Source organism: Protobothrops mucrosquamatus, unplaced genomic scaffold, assembly GCF_001527695.2.
Source record: "Protobothrops mucrosquamatus isolate PMUCROS unplaced genomic scaffold, P.Mucros_1.0 scaffold377, whole genome shotgun sequence".
NCBI classification, from domain to species: Eukaryota; Metazoa; Chordata; class Lepidosauria; order Squamata; family Viperidae; genus Protobothrops; species Protobothrops mucrosquamatus.
This window is the reverse complement of record NW_015386709.1, coordinates 423,695-433,028: the sequence shown is the minus strand read 5'-3', so window position 1 is coordinate 433,028 and position 9,334 is coordinate 423,695.

Here is a 9,334-nt window from a genome sequence, read left to right as displayed (position 1 = left end):
AGAGAGAGAGAGAGAGAGAGAGAGAGAGAGAGAGAGAGAGAGAGAGAGAGAGAGAGAGAGAGAGAGAGAGAGAAATAGCAGATGGATGATAGGTTTGCATCACACAGTGTCTTGATATTTATGAATTTACGTGCAAGGGCATTAAAGATGAGAGGAATCTAATATTACAAACGCTAAGGAAGTTGCAAAAATCTGAACAAGACCAATTAACAGCACAATCTGACCAAAGTTATCTCTAAAACCTCTTCTGAAGATAGAATCAGAACAATGGTTTCTCAATAATGAGCACCAGAAATTCTATACTTTCCCTGATATATTGAAGTAGAAAGTCTCCAAACATTTTTCCTTGAATTTAGATGTCAACATTTCAGCCTTTTTCTTGGGACAACCAGAAATAACTGCAGGCCATTAACGTCTCCTGGGGATTATGCATAGTGCTCTGTCCCACTCTTGTTAGCTCACTCTTTCTCTCTCTCTACCTCTCTATTAAAATTTGAAATATCTTCTTCATTCCAACATTTCAATATCTTAATTTATTGACATTTCAGGAAGGTAGCTAGAATATATATAAGTCAATAGGTAAGAGATATGAGTGCAGGAAATCAGTTAGAAAACGGTGGTGCTGCGGAAACTTTCTAAGAGAAGCCACACCACAGGTGGCCCATCTGCGATATGTACCAGATGGAGAATGGTGTCTAAATGAGACAAATCTGTCAGATGCATCCCATCTGGACCTATTGGATCAAGCTCTTAGCTGACCATTGGGTTTCTCTCAAGGGTTGTGCCTGTGAGCTATATATGTACTTCTATACATTGGTACACCAAAGTGAACTAGCCCTGTTAATGAGAGCATATGCTCCATTTTAAAAGGACCATTTTTAGTTCTATTCTTGACCTTCCTTATTCAGATATTCACCCGACTGGCCAATAGTTCAGTCACCACTGGCTGAATTGCTTTTTACATAAACCTGATCTCTTTTGGGATGCTGATAACTCTAGGTAATTCCAGTTCCCAATTTCTCTCAATTACTGTGGCTTCAAAAATCAGAACTTACCTGTGGCTATAAGTCATCTCATTAAGTTGTTCACACTATCATTTGCTGCAATGCACAGCTCTAGGGGAGCATTGGTTCTATTTCAAGGCACATTGTCAAATCTCATGTGGTTGTGCCCTCAAATCTATTAAAATGCACATTGGTTCTTTGACAGAAAGGGCAACACAGAAAAGTAGAAAGACAATCCAAGACATAAGACCTGCAATAAATGCTGGAAGTTTACAGTGATCCTGTTTGAGCCTCCAGCCAGGCAGGCATGTTCCTTTCAAGGATAATTAATTCCATTTCATTTCGTTCCATATCTTTTTTTTAATATTTCCGAAGAATATTGTGATTCTTTCCTCACTGAGCTTGCTCAGTTCATTTAGGCTGCTTAGACATTTTACATGATAGATACGATTTTTCCATTTTTTCTGCAAAAAGTTGGGTTTTCCCCCATGCTTAGGGGGTATGCATTCATATAGCCATTTTGGCAACACAAAATAATTAAACTGCTGGCAGAATCACAGTATATTGGAATACAAGTTTTTTCAAAGCCTTTTGGAAGCTTTCTTGTAAAACAGGAAAACAGATCTCTGATCTGACTTTGCTTTAACAGGTCATTTTTAATGCATGAACTACAGAAACTCTCCAAAAGTATAAAGAAGATTAATTAGATCTGAAAGGACAAATGCTAAGAACGGGCATTATACGATTATTCTCAGAGTCACCTGGTTCTGCCTGAAGTATAATTTAAATGTGCAAGGCTTCAGACTCCAATAAGATGGATAAGTTGGTGTCCGTTATCCTAAGAGAAATTTTGTGCACAGCAGTCTAAAATCTGGTGTAGATTTTGAATCTGTTATGAATCTGAAGTATATTTCACTTTATATATGCATGATCAAAACTTTAGCATATCAGAATTATAGTCACTCTGGTAAGAGACTAATGACATGATATAAATTACATATTTAAATAGGAACAAATCACCTGGTTACATTTAGTAACATTAGATCTCCAGAATATGTGTCTGATGCAGAAAGGAGTCATCAATTTTCTATTGAAAGTAATTGCCTCTTGGTCACCTTTTACCCTTAAAAATGGGGATGGTTTTCCTATGAATTCATGTGAAGTTATAATCTGAAGCAGAAATAAATAGAAGGTGGAGTCTAACTCTAGCTGTTTCTCTAAAATGAAAAAAGCTAAGCTTAATATACAGGTAATTTGATACAATGGCTACATAAAAATGTGATTATTTAGGTGGTGGTATTAAAGATCAGGATGAAGATAAGAAGTATTAAAGACAGAGAATTTCTGTAACTCTAGTGCTGTAATGGAATGTAGTGAGGAGGCAGGTTCCCGGAAGGAAGGGAGTGCATTCCAGAGGAATAACAGGCAGCTCAACTCAGATATTATGTGTGAGAGAAAGAGGATGAAGACAGCCCCTCCCTAATAGTTCCCAGGGTACATTGTACTTGCAGATAGTAGAATCCTCAGTCTGGCAAGATTAATGTCAGGCGCACAACCAAGAATGACACATGGCAATACTTCTAAATTGAATTCTTTATTGTTTCACACCTATAGACAAAATCTTGCCAGACTGAGGACTTTGTTATTCACTGCCTTACACAAAAATGAAGTAACATTTTGTCATTTCTTATAGACTGATATGTAGATATAGATAAAAGGATATCATATTCAGCTAAGTTTCTTTCCAAATTATGCAGTAATGGCTTTATCATTTTTAGGAACATTTAATACAAAATATATTTATGTCCAGCATCTTTGCACGATTCGTGCAGATTCATGGCTTTCCCACATGGCATCATTAAAATGCTGTTATTCAGTGTGGAGAAAGCTTAAAATATGGCAGCTGAAAGAAGCACTGACTACCCTCCCAGTGTCTCTTCTGCCATTGCCATAAAGCCAAAAGGGATTTCTGTTTGCTTTAGATGTGGGAGAAGAGAGAAGCAGGGTGTAGAATGCCTACTTTGGTACCTGTTACTGGCAAGGGAAGCCCTAATTATTGAGGTGGACATGGCTGAGTATGGCGGGTAGAATTTTTAGGCTATTGCAATGAAGCATGCTCAATTTGCTTGAGTGATGGGTGACAGGTGTGCAGGTGCTCTGCTTGGGCTAATTCTGAAAAGAAATCTCCAGATCTTCTTACAGCCCAAGTAATAATTAAGTCAGTAAGGTTATTTGTGAAACTGCCTCTTCCCAATTATACCTGCCCATTCCATCAGGGCTGGCAGAAGAAATATGTTGCAGGTCCTATTTGCTAAGGAATTATATCTGGTAGGACCCAGGAGATGGGCCTTTTCTGTCATGACACCTGCCATGTGGGACATCCCACACACTCACAGAGACAAGTACACCCAAGGTCAACATTCAAGAAGACCTTCAAAATCTTTTTGTCTCAACACACCTGGAGGTTAGAAGGGAATGATGATCTGATGAGGTAGCTCTACTGTTCATAATATCTGGCAATCTCTCCTAGTCTTTTAAAAATAAGATTAATTTTTGTACTTGAATGCTTTTTAAAATTGTTTTTTAAGATTTGATTGTATGCCACCCAGAGACATATACATATGATAAATCAAACAAACAGGAAGACTGTACCAGGAAGACTGTACCAGTCTGATAATAGTCTCCACCCCAGCATAACCCAGTTGACAATGGAATGGAGGAAGAGTGTGGGGTATTTTAGCCATCTTCCAGCCTTCAAATATGTCTGGTGGTCTGTTTCTTACCATATATAGGGAAACAGTTTTATTTGTCGCTTGGTTTATAAAACTTGGTTCTGCTGCCTTGTGTGGGGGACACCAAAGATCACGCAACCTTGGGATTGGCTAATCCCATGCAAACCCCCCTCTCCTGTACTAACCATTGTTAAATGGCCATTTTAGGACTCCCCCCCCCTTTTGATGTTTAATTGTCTTTTTTTCTAGAGTTTTAAAAGTTTTAATTCTATTTTAATTTTATGTTATTTTATTAATAATACTATATTGTATATCGCCTAGAGTCCCTCTTTGAGGGAGATTTAGAGGTTTAGAAATGTAGTGGGGCTGGCTGAAAGGCTTTGTGGGAGCCTGCCCGAGGAGAGGGAAGCTTGGTCAGCTGCTGCTGCTTTTGGGCATGGCAGGCATAGATCAGGCGGAAGGAAGGAAAAAGGAGGAAAGAAAGGGGGTTGGGGTGGTTGCTGTTGCTGTTGTCAGGGAGAGACCAGGTGAAGCCGAAGAGGGATTTGAGGTTTTAGCTGATCCCTTTCTCAGAAGGAGAGGGAAGGAGAGAGTGAGAGAGAGTGAGAAGGTGGAATTGTATTGCTTCTTTCACGGTGGGGGGATATCCTGAGTGGAGGCAAGAGAGAGAATGAGGAGGAAGAAAGTTGCTGGGGTTGCTAAATTCAGTTTTTAACAATAAAGGAAAGGGGGGAAGGGTTTTGACATCAACGAGACCTGAGACTGTGAGTGATGACAGAAGAGAAGGAGAGGCTGGTCGCTATTGCTTTGGAGACCAGTGGCCATCCGAACTGGTCTCCAAAGTTACAGACATTGTGGGGAGTTACAGACATTGTGGGGAGTTGCCCTCATGGAACGAGCTGTTACTGCAGAGCACTGACTACCTTCATTTGTGTTTCCATTGCTGCCTGGAACCGGGGTTTTCCCCACCCCCTTGTTTCCAAACGGTCGCTGTAAAATCATTGATTATTGCTGCTACGACTGCCTAGGGCTGTTAAACAATGCCATTCATTGACTATCAGGGCTAGGGGCTGGTCATCTTTGTTCCTGAAAGCCCCCTCCTTTTTTTCCAAAATTTTATTTATAATACAATTAAAAAAAACATTGGATATAACGTGACATTCCAGTATATACATTCTTATCAAATTATTCCACATTTTACAGTCGGTTCATCTCTGAATATACATTTAAGTTTTATATACAGTACTTATTCTAAAATAACATATATTTCTATCTTAATGCTAGTCTTTAATCCCAACCGTCCTCCTCAAATCTCTCCAGCGGTAAATTTTTTCCCAGGTTTCGAAGTAAACTGTTCCACATTTGTCTTTCAAAGCCATTGTAAGCCTATCCATTTCCACACATGCTAATATTTTATATAGTGACTCCTCCTCTGTGGGGATTTCTTTGCTCTTCCATTTTTGCGCAAATGCAAGCCTAGCTTCAGTCAAGATGTGTAACAGCAAATAGATTGTTCCCTTATTGTATTTCTCTGTAGTTATTCCCAGCAAGAAGAGTTCCAGTTTTAACTCTAAGTCCAATATTAACATATCTCTCAACCAACTTCGTATCCTATTCCAATACTCACGGGCCTTTGGGCATTCCCACCACATATGGTAATATGATCCTATTGCTGATTTACATTTCCAGCATAAAGGTGAGATATTTGAACCCATTTTGGCTAACCTTACGGGTGGGAAATGCTATCTATAGAACATCTTGTAAAGATTCTCCTTGTACGAGGTAGCTAGAGTGAGTTTTCTATTTCTTTCCCACAGTTCTTGCCAGATATGCAGGTCAATATTGAAACCAAAATCCCTACTCCAAATTAACATAGTCTCCTTGACCTGTTCTTCATACATTGCCTGGTTTAATAGAAAGTGATAATTTTTTTAAATCATTTTATCCTCGGGGCCTAATAAAATTTTATCTAGTTCTGTCGGTTCTATTTTTATACCCCACTCTTTTTTGTCTTTCCTATATCTTGCTTGTAGTTAGAGGTATGCCCACCATTCTAATTCTATCCCTGCATCTTGAAGATTTTTCCTCTATTTTAATTCTCCTCTCTCATCTAGTATGTTTTTATAGGTTATTACTTTCCCCAACTGAATGAACCTTGGGTAAATGTACATTTCTAATGTTGAAATCCTGTTGGGAACTTGCCTATAATTCTGTTGCTGGATTTTGGTCCATACATCTATTAACGCCCGTCTGATGTAGTGCCTCCAGAAGTACTGGTGAACTTTATGTTTCTCGTCCCATAACATGCTATGCCATCCAGTCTGCATGTCATGACCTTCCAATTTTAATAATCTCCGATTTTCCAGTTGGATCCAATCCCGCACCCATAGTAAAATTGTAGATTGGTAGTATTTTTCCAGGTCGGGGAGGCCAAACCCCCCCCCTTTCCTTGGCATCCTGTAATAATTTTAATTTAATCCTTGATTTTTTTCCTTGCCAGATGAATTTAAGTATGGATTGGTTGAAATTTCGAAAGAATTCCTTTTCTAATCTAATTGGTATACATTGAAATAGAAATAATATTTTGGGTAGTACATTCATTTTAATTACGGCAATTCTACCCATGAAAGAGAGCTGGAGATTTGTCCAGGTGTCCAAGTCAGTTTTAATTTGTTCCATTAATTTATCATAATTATCTCTTTTAATTGTTACACACCTAGCTGTTAAATGTATCCCTAAGTATCTTATTTTCTTTGTGGTCTGAATGCCTAATCTATCAGCTAATTCGTTTTTCTGTGTTCTAATCATATTCTTCACGAGCATTTTGGTTTTTTCCTTATTTATCTTTAGCCCTGCCATTTCACCATATTCACCCAGTACTTCCATCAGCCTTGTCCCTGATTGTAAGGGCTCTTCGAGTATGAAAACAAGATCGTCAGCAAAGGCTTGCAATTTGAAGACTTCTCTCTTAATCTCTAAACCTTTAATATACTCATCTTTCCGAATTATTCTATTTAGTACCTCCAGGGATAATATAAACAATAGTGGAGATAGCGGGCAACCTTGCCTAGTACCTTTTTGGATTTGAAAGCTTTTAGTAGTTTCTCCATTGATTACCACTTTAGCTACCTGTTTGAAGTAAATCGCTTTGAATATGTTTATGAAATTCTCCCCAAAATCCATGTATTCCAATTGGTTAAGCATAAAATCCCATTTCACATTATCAAATGCCTTTTGTGCATCGAGAAAGATTAGTCCCATTTGTTTTTCATTATGGACTTCATAATATTCCAATACATCCAATATGATCCTAACATTGTTTCTTATATATCTTTTGGGTAGAAAACTATTTTGATCTGTATGTATAAATTTTACTAAGAATCTTTCAAGACGTTTAGCCATTATGGCCATGAAAATTTTATAGTCAAAATTTAATAATGAAATGGGCCTATAGTTTTTAATGAACACCAAATCTGAATTGTCCTTGGGGATCAACAAGATAGTTGCTTCTTCCCATGAGATCGGAATTTTCACACTGAAAGCCCCCCCCTTGACGACAAGAATCTGCCACCCCCTCACTTCGCGTGAGGTCCCGCTGAAAAAGACACTTTATTAACACCTTGAGAGGGTAGCTGCAGAGCACGACGGGGCTGGGAGGGCCTGGGCTTTGGCTGCCTCTGAGGGGGTAATGCTACAGAAATATGAAAATCAAACAAACAGACAGACTGGCAGGACACATGAAATTCCATTCCAGATCCCAAATACCCCAAAACAGTTAAAGATGTAAAGAATGCTAGCAGCAAGAGGTCAAAGCATCAGTAGTATCCCATGGGTTATTCAAAATGAGCAAAATGAAACTACCTCCTTGCATTTTTGTGTGATGTTCCTCTGTGGGACAACAGGGAGATATAAAAAGATAAAAGCAACTACCCTATGGCCCACTTACACCAACTATTGTTCTTTCATTATTCAAATATACCTTGGGGCCTTACTTGTACAGAAACCAGGGTATCACTGTTCCAAAGCACTTGAGGTTCATAAAGAGTCCATTTAGGGCAGGCATGTCAAACTCACGCGATGTATCACAACTTTTTCCCATTGCGGCAATGGGGTGGGTGCAGTTTTGGAGTGATGCATCCGGCCTGTGGGCCGGCAGTTTGACATGCCTAATTTAGGGCCTGAGTCTTGCCCTGCAAAGCAGAGCATTGGCTGGTTTTATCTAGAACAGTGGTTCTCAACCTGTGGGTCGGGACCCCATTTGGGGTCGATCGACCATTTCATGGGGGTCACCAAGCAAGGCTGTCCACCATTTTTTTGTCCGCCATTTTTTTTGTCCGCCATTTTTTCCCCCTTTTCCGGCGGGTGCCTTACCTCCCTTGGGCTGGGCCAGCTGGTGGTTGGCCTGCTCCGTCTCTGCCGCTTGCCAGCTACGCCTCAGCCGGCGCAGGGGGCGGAACCACGCATGTGCGACGCTCCTGGGCAGGGAAAGTCCTCGATTTACGACCGGTTGGGTAGTCCTCGACTTACAACCGGTTTAGTCCTCGACTTACGACCGGTTGGGGGTCACGGCATTAAAAAGGTTGAGAACCACTGATCTAGAAAGATTCCTTCTGATACTGAACCTTCCTTCAGGCAATCTCCTAGATCCAGGATAAAAGACTATAGAGAGCAGCTGCCATTGACCAGAAGGGAGAGGAACATTAACCAATACGAATGGAGCCATTACCTACAACTAAGCACCATAGACAGACTGTGTAGCTGACAGAAGTCAAAAATAACTACTTCTGATGTGGAGCAGGAGAAGTTCAAGTGAAAGCTACCTTTGCTGTGAGTTGCTGTGAGCTGAAAGCACAGCTGAGGGGAGTCAGAATGTGGGGATGAGCCTTGAGTGACATTAATCTACATTTTGAAATCCTGTCAAGCACATATTTTGCACTGATTTGAAGTTGGCTGCAGTTCATGCCAATTTGAGAATTGGTTAGCTTTATATTATAACCTTTGCTGGGTTGATGTAAAATCCAGACGCCTACAGGGCCAGAGAGGATGGTGATAATTAAGGAGATTGATACCAGAAGTGCCAGTCAGCCCTCTCCAAAGCCTGCTTCTGCTGCGTACCTTCAGGGCTTCCTTTGTAAAACTTAATTTTTTATTTATTTTCTTTACACAAATGCACTTTTAAAGATCTCACATAAACAAATCCATCTATGATAGTAACATCTAAAATAAAATCTGGTCTTATTTTCCTAAATATTACTGAAGAATTTTTCAAAAAGCACTTCTTTCTCATCATCCTTTCTGTGCGTTTCAGTTATCACATATAACTCATTTATTTCTTTGGTATTAATATGATACTAATAGTCTGTATTTATTTCTCATCATTTGTGATTTTTTTGTGAATTATAAACATACTATTATTTACTGATAGCTATCCTAACATAAATGTTTCTATCTTTCCCTGCCCTTTGGTAATTTTCATTTGGTGAAAGCTTACCCACTAACAGAAGTTTGCATACACTCTAATAAGATGAGCATTTTTTTCACCCTGGAGGTTTGCATTCTGCAGGGAATGCAGAATAATCCTGGAGTAACAAGATACTG